Source organism: Lactuca serriola, chromosome 5, assembly GCF_051521515.1.
Source record: "Lactuca serriola cultivar US96UC23 chromosome 5, Lser_US96UC23_V15, whole genome shotgun sequence".
NCBI lineage: Eukaryota > Viridiplantae > Streptophyta > Magnoliopsida > Asterales > Asteraceae > Lactuca > Lactuca serriola.
In genome coordinates, this window is record NC_136412.1 from 341,251,912 (window position 1) to 341,269,589 (window position 17,678).

The following is a 17,678-nucleotide window of genomic DNA, read 5'->3' on the forward strand; positions in this document are numbered from 1 at the left end:
CACTTAAGAATTTGCAAGCTTATCCATAGACCATTTCTCATTGGATGCTATGAAATACGCACTCTTAGTGAAGCGATCAATGACCACCAAAATCATGTCGTGACCAATCTTTGTTTGGGGCAGTTTAGTGACAAAATCCATAGCAATGTCTTCCCATTTACCCTTAGGCACGAGCAAAGGTTCTAAAGTCCCATATGGTTTCTGATGTTGTGCCTTGACTCTTGCACATGTCACATACTCGGCCACATACTTTGCAATATCAAGCTTCATCGTCAGCCACCAGTAGTAGGGTTTTAGGTCCCTATACATTTTAGTGCTATCGGGATGAATCGAGTACATGGTTTTGTCAGCTTCTTCTATCAGAAGATCTCTTACTCCTCCTGACTTAGGCATCCAAATTCGATCTTGGAATACCTTCAGTCTGTGACTGTTTGTACCAAACACCAACGTTGTGCCCAAACATTCTCCCTTTCGGTCATTCTTCTTAGAAGCTTCTTCTTGAGCTTTCTTTATACTTTCCACAATTGTCGAGTCAACTTGTGTTCTCAACGCTCTTGGCCTTTTTCTTTCAAGGTTGACATTCCGAATAAGAGCATCAGTGACAACATTAGCTTTACTGGGGTGGTAAAGTATCTCACAATCGTAGTCTTTAAGTAACTCTAGCCAGCGTCGTTGCCTCATATTCTATTCTTTTTGATTAAATAGATATTGGAGACTCTTATGATCAGTGAAAAGTTTGCAATTCGTGCCATAGAGGTAATGCCTCCATATCTTCAGAGCGAAAACTACCGCTGCCAGCTCCAAATCGTGAGTGGTGTAGTTCTTTTCATGATCCTTCAGCTGTTGAGACGCATATGCTATCACCTTTTCTCTTTGGGTCAAAACACAACCCAACCCAACCCCAGACGCATCGCTATAGACAACGAAGTCTTCACCTCCATCAGGTAGAGAAAGAATCGGTGTCTCACATAGCTTCCTCTTTAGCAGCTCGAATGCTTCTTTGTGTTTATCGCTCCAAGCATAAGTAGCTCCTTTGTGAGTCAAAGCTGTTAAAGGAGTAGCGATCGAAGAAAAACCTTAGATAAACTTTCGGTAATATCCGACTAATCCCAAAAAGCTTCGGATCTCCGTGGGACACGTTTGTAAACTTTTTGATTAAAAAGTTTGCAATTTGTTCCCATTTCATCACAACTTCAATCTTTGTTGGATCAACCATTATCCCTTCTTGGTTGACCACGTGACCCAAGAATTGGACTTCTCGAATCCAAAAATCACATTTAGAGAACTTAACATACACCTTCTCCTTTTTCAAGACTTCTAACACTTCTTGCAAGTGTCTGTCATGCTCCTCTTGGATTTTCGAGTAAATCAGAATGTCATCTATGAACACTATCACAGATTTATCAAGGAACAGTTTACAAACCTTGTTCATTAAATCCATGAATGCTGCTAGAGCATTGGTTAGTCCAAACGACATAACCAAAAACTCGTAGTGTCCATATCGTGTTCTGAATGCAGTCTTCTCGATATCCTACTCCCTCACTTTCAGCTGATGATATCCTGACCTTCGGTCGATCTTTGAAAAATAACTTGAACCTTATAGTTGATCGAACAGGTTGTCAATCCTCGACAACGGATATCTATTCTTTATTGTTCCCTTGTTCATCTCTCTGTAATCGATGCTCATTCTCATACTTCCATCTTTCTTCTTCACGAATAACACCAGAGCTCTTCAGGGTGATGAACTAGATCTAATGAAACCTTTGTCCAATAACTCCTGAAGTTGCATCATCAGCTCCTTCATCTCCGTCGGTGCTAATCGGTAAGGTGCTTTTGCTATAGGTGTCGTCCCTGGTAACAAGTCTATTCTGAACTCCACTTGTCTATCAGGCGGTAATCCAGGAAGATCTCCGGGAAATACTTCTGGATAATCACACACGACAGGAATGCTCTGCATCTCCTTTTTCTCCTTCTTTGCATCAATCACGAATGCTAGATACAATGTACATCCTTTGAACAAACACTTTCTGACTTTCATTAGAGAAATAATCCCAGAATTTACTCTGCGTTTGTCTCTATACACCATAAATGAATCTTTCCCTGGCGGGTTTACTTTTACTATCTTCTTTATGCACAATATTTCGACATCATTGGCGCTAAGCCAATCCATTCCCAGCATGATCTCGAAACCATTTAACTCAATAGGCAATAATTCCTCGTGGAACTTATTTCCATCCAAATCAATTAAGATGTTTTTCATACGATGGCTAACAGGTATAAACTTGCCATTAGCAACTTCGACTAATAAAGCATTATCAAGTCTATCGACATGCAAAGCTAGTTTTCTTCCAATTTCATGCGAAATAAAGGAGTAGTTGGCTCCAGAATCAAATAAAATTTGGGCAGGCAATTCGTTTACGAGAAAGGTACCTGAAGCGACATCAGCTTCATGTTTTGCAGCTTCCAGTGTCATCTGGAAGGCTCTCGCCTTCGGCTTTGGAGGAATATTGGGCTTTGCTACCTCATTCTTTTTTTGGACAATCCCTCGAGATGTGCCCCTCCTCACCATACCCATAGCAGACTTTCTTGGTAAGGGTGCATTCGTTGGCATAGTGCTATGGCTTTCCATATTTGAAGCATGTGGCTTCCCCGCCACATTTCCCATGATGATTCTTCTTGCATTTTTCGCACCATTTCGCTTCACCTCCTCCACCTCCTCTCGAACTAGACTTTGAGAATTTACCCTTTTTGTTGGACCCCGATGGTCCATCGAACTTCCTTTTCTCACCAACCTCTGACCTCTCCAGACCCTTCTCCATGATCTGGGTCTCAACATTTCTAGCAGCCCAAATGGCAGCTTTCAATGTGGTTGCTTGCTTAGCCATTGGATCAAAGTCTGCTGGTAGTCTGAGGGCAAACTTGTTGACCTTAGAGAGTTCAGTTGGAACTAAATATGGGATAAGCTTCTTGTTTTCTGTGAAACTAGCAGCGTATTCAGTAACACTCATTTTTCCCTTCTTCAAATTCTGAAACTCATTATTGATTTTCAGAAGGCCCTGCTCGGAGCAGTATTGCAATTTGAGTTGCACCACAAAGTCTTCCCAAGAAATCTTGCTCGCTTCTCCCTTGGGCATCGAGTCAGCTAACAGCTTCCACCAACTCAACACTCCAGATTTTAACAGTGGGATCGTAAGAGTGGTCTTTTGTTTGTTGCTGCATTCGCAACTCTCAAACATTGTCTTCATTTCGGAGATCCAATTTATAACTTCCACCGGTGTCGGGCTTCCGAATAGACTTGGTGGCTTGGATGCCATGAAATCCTTGTACTTGCACCCACGCCCATCATTTCCTCCATCCGGGTTGAATTACCTAAAAATCAGTGGGTTGGCTTGACCAATAGTTCCACTGAAGTTTCCTCCTTCCGAACACCCTTCATTCAATTCGGGCTGTTCAATCGGCATCGAAGGTTCTTCACGATTCCGCTGGAGCAAACGTCTAGTTTCTTCCATTTGACGATCCAACATCATTTGGATCATCACTTGTACCCCAACCATTGTCATTGGCTCAGGTGCTGCTGGTACAACACGTACTCGCTCAATCACAGGTGGTTGATTTCTGTTTTCATCTGCGTTTCCAACGCCACTTCTGGTTCTTACCATTTTTGATCTATACACCGAATAAGGTGAAATTAGATCCTCATTCACGATAGATAATTAAATTGTCCATATCACTCTGAAACGTTTAATGCTAGTTCTAATACCATCGTCATACGCTTAGAATCCTAAATACATAAGGTCTCCAGATCCGGTTGGAAACAAACCGTAGATCTGAACAAATAATATCATATATGGCAACATATAACATTTAGCACATAAAGACATTTTAGGTATCTTTCCTAAAATAAACTAGTGCTCGTGTCTAAAATATAACAGACACTTATCTCACAATCTTCACTTAGCATTCTAAGTTTAAGTCTAGAAATCCTACAAATTCCTAATTCGATTAAACTAATGCTCTGATACCAACTGTGACATCCCCAAAATCACAGCCAAAAAATGTCGGTTTCATTTACGCTTTTAAAATAATTTTCAGAGTAATTCTTTGATTTAAAAGAGTTGCGGAATTTGTTCCCAAAACAAAATATGATAAATAAAATTCATCAAAACATTCCTTAAAGAAATGTGTTTTCATATATAACAAAACTCGGGATGTCATGTTCCGATACAGACCAAAAGCATAAACAGCACATTATAAGCCTTACAACAGTTATATACAACTACTAGCCTATAAACAAAATATCTTCACAAGTTGTCCAACTTATGCTTTCGCGCCACTACCTATAATACAAATAAAACTGAGTGGGTCAGGCTTGGGAGCCTGGTGAGCATATACGGTTTTCAACCCACAATAAATAATTATATTTAATTTCACCAACCAACAATAACCTGATTACCCATTCCCGTTATCCTCACTTTATGTCCCTAAAACAAAAACTATCACGAGGGACCTAATCTAGGATTTTTCATCGGGATGGACATTACTGCAAAGGGATTTCCTCAACAATAGATGTCCTAAAGGCAACCATGAGGGGGATAGAGTACACCGGTGAACACATCGTTCACTATATCTACAGGTTATGAACCTGTCAGCGTTCCACTGGACAGTCTAGAAAGAGTCTGTGGTCATCATCCATACTCTGCTAGATGACTAGATCAACAACAACATCGAGGCCTCTCCTCATTTTCATTTCATCACACATCACTATCTTCTCATGTTCTACCCAACATATTTATAGATAAAATATACTTATTTATATACAACTTAAAACCTGCATAACATATTCATTCAATACTCATACCACATAACAAATAGTATATAATCATATAGCACATATTTCATAGAGTATAATTCATATATGTGTATTATCAGAAAGCAACTACACACTTAATCATATCATATATCTAATACATTCATCAATACTTGTATTAAAATCGTGTATATGAAAGGGACTATGTACTCACTTGATAAGACGATGCTCGGACAACACTACGGCTCTTAAAGTGGTATTCTTCGATCAAACTGTGATCTCTTCACACACTGGGCTTCTTGCAGGCAGAGCTTTGGATCGGAAACTCTTTTCTTCTCGGGATCTTCGGAGCTTCGGGACTCGCTTCGGGTCTCGGGATGATACCGGGGCTTTAGGGGTATAACTTGCATGTAAATCGAGGTAATATGGGTGAGAGAGAAGAGATTTGGCAACCCTAAACGGCTGGCCTCGCTTTCTATTTATAGGAGGCTGAAAAAATACGCTTACGTGGTGAGCCACTAATGCTCATGTAGTGAGCTCGATAGGTCACTGCGTTTGTCATGGCCACTTGCCCTAGAAGGAGTCCATCACTTGCTCAGGTCGTGAACATTGTGCTCACGTCGTGAGCTCTGACACAGGGGTTGAAGTTCGTGTCCCGAACTTCAGAAATTCATATCTTTCGCATACGAGCTCCGTTTTCGACGTTCTTTATATGCACGCGTAGGTGAGATTATGATCTACAACTCTTGTTTAGACTCCGTCGGCTAATTTTGAATTTAAGTTTTATTATATTATTTTTAGTAGGCCGAGACAGGAAAACTCCGTTAGAAATTCATAACTCCTTCATCTGACATCCGTTTTCGTCTGTCTTTTTACCGTTGGACTACTATCGACGAGATCTTCGATTCTCATTTAGATTTTTTTGGCTAGAATCACTCGATCTCATATTCGAACTTTGTGTTGCATACCGCTAAGTCGAAACTTCAAAAAATCATAACTTCCTCATACGAAGTCAGATTTAGACATTCTTTTTATGTACGCTCTCGGTTTAACGTATTCTACGACTTTCATTTAGATCACTAAGGCTAAATATCGCTCTATCGTAAACTCACTATTTACGTCATGCAATGTCGTACCGGTTCTGTCGCGAAACTTCGACAGGTCATAACTCCTTCGTTATAACTCGTATTTTGGCATTCTTCATATTTTCATAATCCTTGTAACGACCACTATAACTTCTTGTATAGATATCAGGCTTATCTAATATTTTATTATTATGCTTATTGTTGTTCTTAATTCATTTAGATCACATAATTAACCATAAAACACATAACACTCAAAATAATACGTTTTTATTATTTCACAACCAGTTACAAAGGTTAACCTAGACTATTACATCATCATTAATGCCTAGCCTAGAAACACGGGTGTTACAATATGTGTGCATATTATCTGTGTTCCTGATATGTATGCTAAATGAACGATTTATACATGTTTACGTGATTTAAACTGTATACGTATTTTTATACTTATAAATATATATTGGGTAGCGACAGGTGATGAGAGATAGATGATGATAAAAAGGTGACGATAATTAGGTGATGATAAATATGTGATGTGAGATGAGAGGAGATAACATAACCTTGACCGGCGATGTGGCGATGTAGTCATCTACCAGAGTATGGGTGGCGACCACAGACTATTCGAGACAGTCATGTAGTAACACCAACAAGCTCATAACATATAAGTGATGAATTACGAGTTCAGGCAATGTTGTAACTACGTATTCATGCGATGATACTCTAACCCTTACTATAAATTACAAGTTCAGACGATGTTGTAACTACGTATTCATGCGATGATACTCTAACCCTTACTAGACACGTATTGAGGGAGCAACCCCTGAACCAGTACTGTCTATGCGATGTAGGCGATGATTCTTAGGAAAATTCCTTAGGAAAAAATATATAAGAAAATGCGATGTAAGGAGATGATAGGTAAAAACGATGTAGGAGATGACCCTTAGGATGAGTCTATAAGGAAGTTTAAATGAAGAAAACGGGGAAATGTAATCAGGTTAATTGTTTGACATAAATTATGTGAAGAAAAAAATTAATTATATTATTGTAGGTTGAAAACCCTATGTACTCACCAGGTTTCCCAACCTGACCCACTCAGCTTATTTGTATCACTGGTGTCGATACGAAGCCACATTACACTGAGAGATTAACGGAGATGTAGATCATTAGTGTAAATGAATGTAAGGTCTGTTTATGCTTATGTTTCTGTATTGATGATGACATCCCAATGTTTTTTATATAAACAAAATACATTTCTTCGGAAATACTTTGATAATATATTTATCATGTTTTCTGTAAACAAATTCCGCAACATATTTCTTTAAAATGGATACTCTAATTTTTAAATAAGCATAAATAAAAATTTTAAAATGACCGTGAATTTGGGGATGTCACAGTTTCCTAGGGTGGCGAGAACATGAAAGGCCCCAGAGGGACTTTACTAACTTGTAATGAGGATGCTTGTATGGATATATGTAGCGATCAAGTGAAAAAACCTTTGAGGAAGATGGGGAGAAACAAAGCAAAATGCCTAGACCAAAATACCTATTAGTATATAGGTGTGTTTTGGGGGAGAGGGACTATAATGTCTCACACGCCTCTTTAACATCCTATTAGAGACTGTTGCGATACCCGATGAGTGAAGATCTAGTACACTCATTCCAATTTGCAAGAACATTAGTGATGCTCAAAGTTGTGACAACTACGTATGTATTTAGCTCCATAGTCATAATATGAAACTATGCAGAAGAGTGCTACATGTTAGGTTGCAACATGTTACTACTATATCAGAAAACCAATTGGGCTTCATGACAAGACGATCGAGTATTTAGACGATCCACCTCCTTAGATGTCTTATGGAGAAATATAGAGAAAAATATATAGAATGCCATATGGTTTTATCGACCTCGAGAATGTTTATTATAGTGTAACGCAATTGAAGACTCGAGAAACGAAAAATGTCCTGAGGAATATATGTGAGGCTATTCGTGATATAAATTTTCGGTTATTGACATGTTTCCAAATTCCTGTTAGTGACACAACATATCTCCCAGTGGAAATTGGGCATTCAACTTTTGGCTCATATATCTTCGCCTAGATCTTGGATGAGATATCTCGTGAGATTTATAAAGAGAAGTGCCCTTGTGTATGCTTTTTTACGATGACAATGTGTTGGTAGCTAAGAATGGGTATGATTTTAATGCCAAGTTGGACACCTAAAGAAAGATGTTAGAAGAAAGAAAGAGTGAAAGATAAATACGGTTAAGATAAAGTATCTATGGTGCAACTTTAGTCGAGAGCTTAACGAATAAGAAGTAGAAATAAGTTGCGAATAACAAGCCCTGCACCCAAAATGAGAGTGTAATTACTTGGTTCTATGATCCATAAAGGTGAAGGGTTGTGTTACATGTTACTCACCACATAAAGGCATGTTGGTTAAGGTGGAGGTAAGCTAAATGGGTCTTGTGCGACAAGAAGGTCCCTTAAAATTGAAAGGGAAGTTTTATAAGGTCTTACTTAAGGCAATTATGCAGTATGAATCAGAATGTTCTCTAATGAAGAAATAGTATGGGGGGAAGATGGAACTGATGGAAATGAGAATGTTAAGGTGGATATACGGTAATACATTACTTAACAAAATATTGAATATGGTTATAAGAAAGTTGTTGAGAGTGGATTCGATCATTGATAAACTCTAAAAGGAAAGATTTTTGTTGCGTACATGTCCAAAGGAGGTTACCGCAACCACAATTAGGTGGGTAGAGTCGGTTTCTATTGAGGGTACGAGGAGGAGAGGATGACTAGATGAAAGCGAGAAGATAGTATGCGGTAGATGTGCCAATTCATTACAGGACACGAACACGAAATACGTAATTTGTGTATACATTTTAAGAATTCACTTTTTTATTTGTGTCGACCCATATGTCAAATTATTGTTTTGTGTATTACACATGTCAAACATAAATTTTCCCATTTAAAAATGGAAAAAATATTGTGTGGTATACAATCCGTATAAACTCGTATAAGACACACATAAGACAATAATTCTTTTTTTTTTTGCACGTTTATTCGTGATGACATGTATTTCATATTCACATTTCATACAGTCTAGAATATAAAACCATGCAGTTCCCTAACCTAGTTCAACCGAGTCGGTTCAAGGGAAAACCGACTTCAGCTGGACTGAAAACCATAAAAATAATCGATTTAGTATGTATAAAAGTTAGAGGTGAAAGGTGTTGGACTAAGGTGTCTAAGCTCATCACTAAATTGATATATGCTTGTAATTAAAAAGAAAGTCATCTTGGGGGGGGGGGCCCCTCATACACTAGAAACTAAATAGAATGACATTTTGAGATAGGGCAGTTTATTAGTTTATTATGTGAGTAATAAATTAATTGGAAATTGAAATAAATGATTTACTAATATATTAATTGGAAATATTAATAATTAATCAAAAATTAATTGGAAATAATTTTTAGATTAATTATAATTAATTAGAGATGCAAGGACTTAAGTTGTAGTTGTTCAAAAGTTGAAAAAGGGAAGGGTTCCAGAACCTTCCCTTATGGACAATTTTGGGGATGTCCTAATAAGGCATTCTAGAAGCCTCATGAAGATAAGGAAACTGGAAACTACCTGGATTTGAAATATTATTATTAGGGTTTCCAAATTAGGGTTTCCAGAGTTTTCCTATCAACTATAAATAGGATCCTTTGGGTAGCCTATTTTCGTCCACACCATATACTAGAAGGATAGCCGAAATTTGCATCCCCTCTCCCATCTCCTCTTGTCAACTTTCTAAAGATCAAAGGAAATGAATCAAGAGAATTATTTGCTATAATAATTCTAAGTTATGTAAACCCTAACTCTTGTATTTTTCAATTATACTAGGGTTCTCTAGGGTTCTTGATATTCATAGTATGTTGTTATTAATTGTGAAGACATAGATCCATATAGGTTGCATGTGCCCTTAAGTGTTGAGTGATTTTTCCGCATTCACGTGTAATTTTATAACTTATAAAACCTATCAATGGTATCAGAGACTTGGTCTCATAATTGATTGTGCATGAGGTGAATTGATCTACGTAGGGTTTATCGGAAATAAATCGTTGCCTCTTGCAAATTTCGATTATTGCTATGGTTTCTTCAAACCCTAGCCTCCTTGCCTATTTTCAAAAATTCCTAAGGTTTTCTTAGGGTTTCTAGTTTCCTTACTTTATATTATAAATGCCTTAAAGTTTGAACAATTAAAACCTGGTAACCCTAACCCTAATTTCGAAAAATTAGAAGGATTGAAATTAAATTTGATTATTTAATTAAAGGTATAATTAAGATAATTATTTAATTCCTAAATGATTTAATTAATTTTTTAATTAAAAAACATTAAATCATATTAGGTTTAAATTGATTAATTAATTATATGATTAATTTAGATAATTAATATGTAAACCTTGTGTTTGAAAAAGTTTTAAAATACTCCCTATATATATGTGTGTATGTATGTGCATATATATATATATATATATATATATATATATATATATATATATATATATATATATATATTAAAACGTTAAATACTATATATATATAATAAAAGTTCGTCGAATGTCTAGTGCACCTCATTCACGAAGCCACGCTATAAGTTGGGTATAAGGATACAACCTATAAAATTACTGTTGAATGAATGTCATTTTCACACACCGCTCCTTTATGTGGTGGAGGGTTGTTAGCCAAACGAATTTGATAAAACATAATCTCATTAAAAGTATAATGTTATAATGTACTAGAACCTTCTTTAAAATCTCACTCTGGTTAATATAGGAAAAACGTGAAACGTATGCTAATCTATAAAAATGAACAACATTTTTTATAAGTTGTTAGTGGAGTGTGTGTGGCTAACTGTGACATCCCCAAAATCTCGGCCAGAAAAGACCGATTTCATTTATGCTTTTAAAATAATTTCAGAGTAAATCCTTTTGATTTGAAAGAATTGCGGAATTTGTTCCCAAAAACAAAACGTGATAAAACAATGTTTACCAAAGCATTTCATAAAAGAAATGTATTTTCATTATATAATCAAAACTCGGGATGTCATGTTCTGATACAGACCATAAAGCATAAACGATAACATTACAAGTCATTCAACAAATATATACATATACAGACTTGTAAACAAAACAACTTGATGGTTCATCCATCTTATGCCCTTGCGCCACTTCCTGTAATGCAAATAAAACTGAGTGGGTCAGGTTTGGGAGCCTGGTGAGCATATAGGGTTTTCAACCCACAATAAATAATTATATTTAATTCCACCAACCAACAATAACCCAATTACCCATTCCTGTTATTCTCACTTTACATCCCTAAGACAACTAACATAAGGGACCTAGTATAAGAATATTTCATCGGGGCGACAACACATGCTTCGGGGGTTCCTCAGCAATATAAGTCAAATAAGGCAACCATGATGGGGATGGAGTACAGCGAATGAACACCCAAGTTCATTAACACCTACAGGTGGCGAGCATGCTAGTGTTCCACGAGACTATTTAGAAAAGTCTGTGGTCGTCATCTAAACTCCGCTAGATGACTGAATCAAAACAACAACGAGACCTCTCATCTGTTTATTACACACCAACTATCTACCCATGTTCTACCCAACATATTAGTAGATAAAAATATACATTTTTATACATAATTTAAAAACCTGTATAGCATGCTTTAATCAATACATATTCCACATAACAGATGAGACATACACACATAACACGTATTTCATAGAAAATAAATCAGATCCATGAGATAGAAGAGAGTGAATATACATTCACACATATAACACAAAATATACACATAACACGTATTTCGTATAAAATACTTTATAATTATGCGTTAGAAGAAAGTAACCACACACTCACTTGATCAGAAGATGATCGGACAGCACTACGGCTTACAGTAGTAGTAATCCTCAGCAAATCTGGAAGATCTTCACAAAAATCGAACTTCTCGCGGGCAGAGCTTCGGCTCGGAAACTCTTTTCTTCTCGGGATCTTCGGGTTTCGGAACTTGCTTCGGGTCTCGGGGTTGATACCGGGGCTTCGGGGGGTTAAAATAGGGCTTAGAGGGTGTATCGGGAGTGGGAGAGAAGGGATGGAGCAACCATAGTCGACTGGCCCTTCAAATCTATTTATAGGGCAAATTTGGCCCTTGCCACGTCGTGGGATCCTTTTCCCACGTCGTGGGCTTGGTCTTCATTGCATACGTCATTGCAAGTTGCATCTGGGGGGACTCCCGGAGGTGTCAGGAGACTTGTCACATCGTGGCACTGCTTGCCACGTCGTGGTCTCTGACATTTTTGGGGTTTCGCGCCCCGATCTTCAGAAATTCATAACTTTCGCATACGAACTCCGTTTTCGACGTTCTTTATATCGACACGAAGGTGAGATTATGCTCTACAACTATCGTTTAGAATCCATTGGCTAATTTTGACTTTATTTTTAGTATATTATAATTATATTACTTATATATTATTTTTAGTAGGCTGGGACAAGAAAACTCCGTTCGAAATTCATAACTCCTTCTTCTGAACTCCGTTTTCGTCCGTCTTTCCGTCGTTGCACTACTAACGATGAGATCTTCAATTCTCATTTAGATCAATAAGGATAGATATCTATCTACCTTAAATTCACTATTTACGTCGCGCTGGGTCGTGTTGGGTCGTGTCGGTTCTGTCGCGAAACTTCGACAAGTCATAACTTCTTCGTTATAACTCGGATTTCGGTATTCTTTATATATTCGGAAACCTCGTTTCAACCACTACAACATTATCCATAGATATCGGCTTTATCTAACATTTCATTTTGACGCTTATTTTTATTCTTAATTAAATTAAGTCACACAATTAAGCACATAACACATAATACTTAAATATTTCATCATTAATACTTCAAAAAGAGTTACAAGGGTTAACCTAGACTATTACATCAATGATAATGCCTAGCCTGGAAACGCGGGCGTTACACTAACCAATGCACTAACTTGGGACTATAAAGTTAAAATGACGGAACAAGTCGAAAATTATCGTTACTGATGGAGCGTGCGTGGTTTACCGACACGTCAATTTGAGATGATAAATGACATCGAGGTTGTCGAGCGGGATTGCATGGTTATTCAAATCTTGTTTGTGATCCTTGATATGCCAGTTACAAATTGAAGAGCATAACCTGATATTAAACATGTCATTGATAAGATTCAATGAATCTCAAACAATCTATGAATTTCATATTTGATTGAAATTGGTAAATGTGTATTACCTACCTTGAATAATTTGCAATTGGATTACGACATCCCTGTTTTTAATTGTGAATTGTATTCTGGATTATAGTCTTGAATATTAAAGTGGGTTAAATTATTAAAGATTTATATCAACTAACTAAATTTATCTCTCTTATGATAGATGTCTGGAAACGGTGATGCTCTTGCTGTTCAAACCTCCACTTAAAACTCCAACAAGGTAGAAAGAGTATGTTCTCGAGATGACAGTTCCAAACTACATGGATTGGATGCGCAACCTGAAGATGACTCTTCGCTACGAGAATAAAGAGTATGTTCTCGAGAAACCTCTTGTTGAAATCCATGAGTTGAGTGCCACTCCTGAACAACTTGCTGCTTATAACAAACATACTGACGATGACACTAAGGTCGCTTGCATAATGGTTGCAACATGGCACCTGAGCTACAAAAATTCTATGAGGACTACTGGCCATACGAAATATGCTTGAATCTTGCTGAAAATTTTCACAAGAAAGCAAGACAATAACGGTATGGAGTCGTAAAATCCCTTATGGCATGTAAGCTAAATGAAGGAGAATCTATTTGTGCTCATGTGAAAATGATGCAGAGATATGTAGAGAGGTTGGAAAAACTCAATGTGTCTTTCGATATGGAGTTATCAATTGATATGGTCCTTAACTCCCGACCGCCCAATTATTTATCTTGTCCTATCATTTGAACAACACATAGACCACGTTGACCCAACCTCACAACTTGTTGCAAACTACTGAGTCGAGAATGAAGAAAAATCATGCCCCTTCTGTGACAAGTGTTGTTGTCATGACCATTGGTCATAGTAGAGGAAGGAAGAGGAAGGCCACCTCCCAACCAAATTGGAAGGGTAAGGCCCATGTTGGAGCGTCTAGCAATGGGTCGAAGAGGAAGCCCAACTTTTATGTCCCTGTTGTTAGTGATCCAAAGGAGGTCACTTGCTTTCACTGTGGTGAAAAGGGGAATTGGATAAGAAGCTGCCTGAAATACGTGCAAGAGTTGAAAGAGGGGAAGATCAAGCCATCTGGCTCCTCGTCAGGTATATACATTATACTAATCAATAACACATAGTTTTCTCATTCCTGGGTCCTTAATATGAGATGTGATTTCCACATTTGTTTTGATATGCAGAGGCTAAAAGAAAGTAAGGAAGTGAAGCATGGAATATTGAACCTGATCATGGGAAATAGGCGCACATCACCTGTTACCAATAATGAGACTTATGAACTTGTGTTCAATGCTGGTGTTAGGGTTGATTGGATTATCAGGATAGACAACAGAGCACAACACAGTAAAAATTTAATGAGATTATTTTGATCAAACGAAGAGAACTCATTAAAAATAATAAAATAAGATCAAAAATAAAATTATAAAATGGTCATTTATAGAAAAAAACTTTTATTCATTTTTATTCAAATGACATTCAATTTTATTAGAAAAAACGATATTTTTCTCTTTATAGATCTCTAATTTATAAAAACTTGATATTTCTTGTCTCTCTTCGTTAAAACAAAACCATAACTTTGGCCATAAATAAATCGAAAATATATTGATTGTTTTGACAATAACTCTAGGAAAAACGTAGAAAAAAAGCTACCAGATGGTAGTTAGGGTTTGATGGGCCAAGAAACCATCTATAATATCAACTTATTACACGCGGTCCATGTTTAAAGTTGTGGTGGTGCCGAACATAGTCATGTAGTGTAGCTCAAATTATCAACACTCGTTTAAATGCAAAGGAAAATTAATGGATGATTTTAGAAATAGATAAAAATTAATAAAAAAGACAATAAAATAACATTAGCCTAGTCCTCGTTGATATTTGAGTTAGTATCACATTACAAGACCGAACGTGCATTCACGGATTTTACGGTGAAACGATTTATGTATTTTCTTTTTTTAATTGGTGAATTTTATTTACTTTTAAACTAACATTTAATATTTATGTCCAAGACTTAGAACTTTCGACTTCAAATTGAAATAACATCTGGTACAACTAGTATAGAACTAAAAGCCTTTTTATTGTGTATCTTTTCTACCTTGTTCGAGATTGTCAACAGGCTTTAATTTACCAAAGTAATATTCATCAAAATAATTATATTTGGATTTACCAAAGTAATATTCATCAAAATAATCATATTTGGAAATCAATTGTATTATATATTTATGTTTTATTATGATAATAAAGGAAAATTGCATAAAAGATACTAAGTTTATACAAAATTTTGATTTTGATACCGTATTTTTATAGTTTATCAATTAAGTCACTAAATTACAACTTTGTTGTAAATTTAACCAATCAACCGGTTTGTTTCAGGTGTAATATTGTTCTCACTTATCGACTAGACAAAAAGTTGATGTGGTCTTCATATATGATTCTAATTGACAAACATTTTGGTTAAATTGAACTCTTACGTAGATCTTACTCAGTTTTCCTTATTTCATCTCTCAAAGCATCATAATTTTATGTAATGGGCTTTTTGTAAGGTCATAAAAATTAGAGTAAAATTTTTAATTTTTCAAAACCAATCCAATGACCACAATTGTTTACAAAACATTGTTCTCAAAAGTGTTAATTACAAATTAGAGTATTAGAATCCAAAATCATAAAAGTCGGCAGGATGTGCACAACCATGTCTTTGCATTCCTCCGATCATCTGAAGTACCTGAAACATAAAACTGAAAACCGTAACCTAAAGCTTAGTGAGTTTCCCCCAAAGTACCACCACACAAACATATAACAACATGCATACTGAAAACCAGATGATGGATCTGCCTTAAGAGCTTTCTTGAGAACACAACATAGAGAAGAATCGTTAAAGGACGTCTGGGTGTTCTCCCGGGACGTCGCTCCGACGATCAAGTTAGATTTCTAAGATAGGTAATTTTAGGGTAATCTTTTTGAGAGAGAAGATGAAATCCCTTCCTTGAGGCGAAATAGATCCTTTTATACCCGCCTCTAACGGATCGCGGGGACCTTGTCCGATGAGCGTGAAACGTGTCCTCTTCTAACTGGGAGAATTATGCCCACGTCTGCTCTGAGCATCACTTAAGCTTTATGTCATGTCCTGATTGGTCGTGAGTGAATGAGTAGATTGCAGGGGATATCCGTCCCTCGTGGAGGGAAACAAACTGTCGCCCCAGTGTTAGACTGCCTTGGCCAAAGTCCTGACGAGATAATGTCTCGTTTATGATGTTCGTTACATTTAACGGGACCATTTATGGTAACGTTAACAATTCCCTTAGACTAGTAGGCTTCTTTGTTCGTGACATAGCAGAGTCGTTCTGGGCTATTTACAGGCACGTGGAGAACTGCTATTGGCAGCTTATACAGCTGGCAGGGCGAAAATCACTATTTGTTCGGCGATTTCATCATGAAGACGATTCACTGCCCCTTTTGTGGTATTTAAAGTAATGTTCTCCCTGGCGTTTCTTTCCTACCTTCTACTTGTTTCTCTTTGACTTCTTGCTCTTGAGAAAAGACCCTTTCAGTCCATTCTTTATATTTTTCATGGTTGCCACTCGCGCTTTAGGGAGAGATCTGACCACCGAAGAGTGGGAGTCTTTTGAGTTCCGATTCAGGTTCGTTCCCGAACATAGAGTGCAAATACCTCTACCCGATGCTTCACTCTACAGTCCGCCTGAGGGCAAAGTTGGCATCCCAATCGCCTCGTTCAAGGAAAGTATGCGCTTGCCCACCACTGATTTCTTCAACCTGATCATCCGGGAATATGGGCTTTCGGTGAGAGAATTGACCCCTATCGCTATAAACAAGATAGTGGGCTTCGAACTACTATGTCGTACATTAGGTCGCCTGCCAACTGTTCCAATTTTCAAGCACTTCTTTAACGCCTCTACCCAGTTGGGGACTCGAACCCTCTCCCGACGGCGGGGAGTCCCTACTCTTATCCATGATAAGAATCAAAGAAAAATTGGCAGGAGAAGTTCTTGTGGGTGAACAACGATCTCGTGGTGCTCAGTTATCCGAGGGCTAAAGTGTACGTCGACAGTGCTCTGACGCTTTTTGGTGTTGATAAGGAATTGGCCGATGTCCTTGAGAAGATCAGCATCAATGATGAAGATTGACTTGATTGCTTCTTGGCTGCCGGCGGAATGAGCGCCGCTTGGAGAGCATGCGAAAAGATGCCCAAGTTTTTTGTTGAGAAAAAGGGTATTTCTCTTGCTCCTCCCCCCCCCCCCCTTTTTTTTTGAAAATTTAGCAAAGCCCATTTAAATCGACATTTTGTTTTACTGTCGTTATCTATTGTTTTGTTGCCAAGTGTGAAGGAAGTCGTATCTTTAGAGAGAGCTCTTCAGGGTCAGTTCGGTGATGAGCTTCAGTATCGTGACGTTGATCTTGTGGAAGCTCTTCCACCCCCTGTTTTCGGACGAGGAATCGGGGCAACTGTTGGTTCTCACAGTGCCACTGGCGCGTGCGATGACCTAGATTTGCAAGACATTGTTGT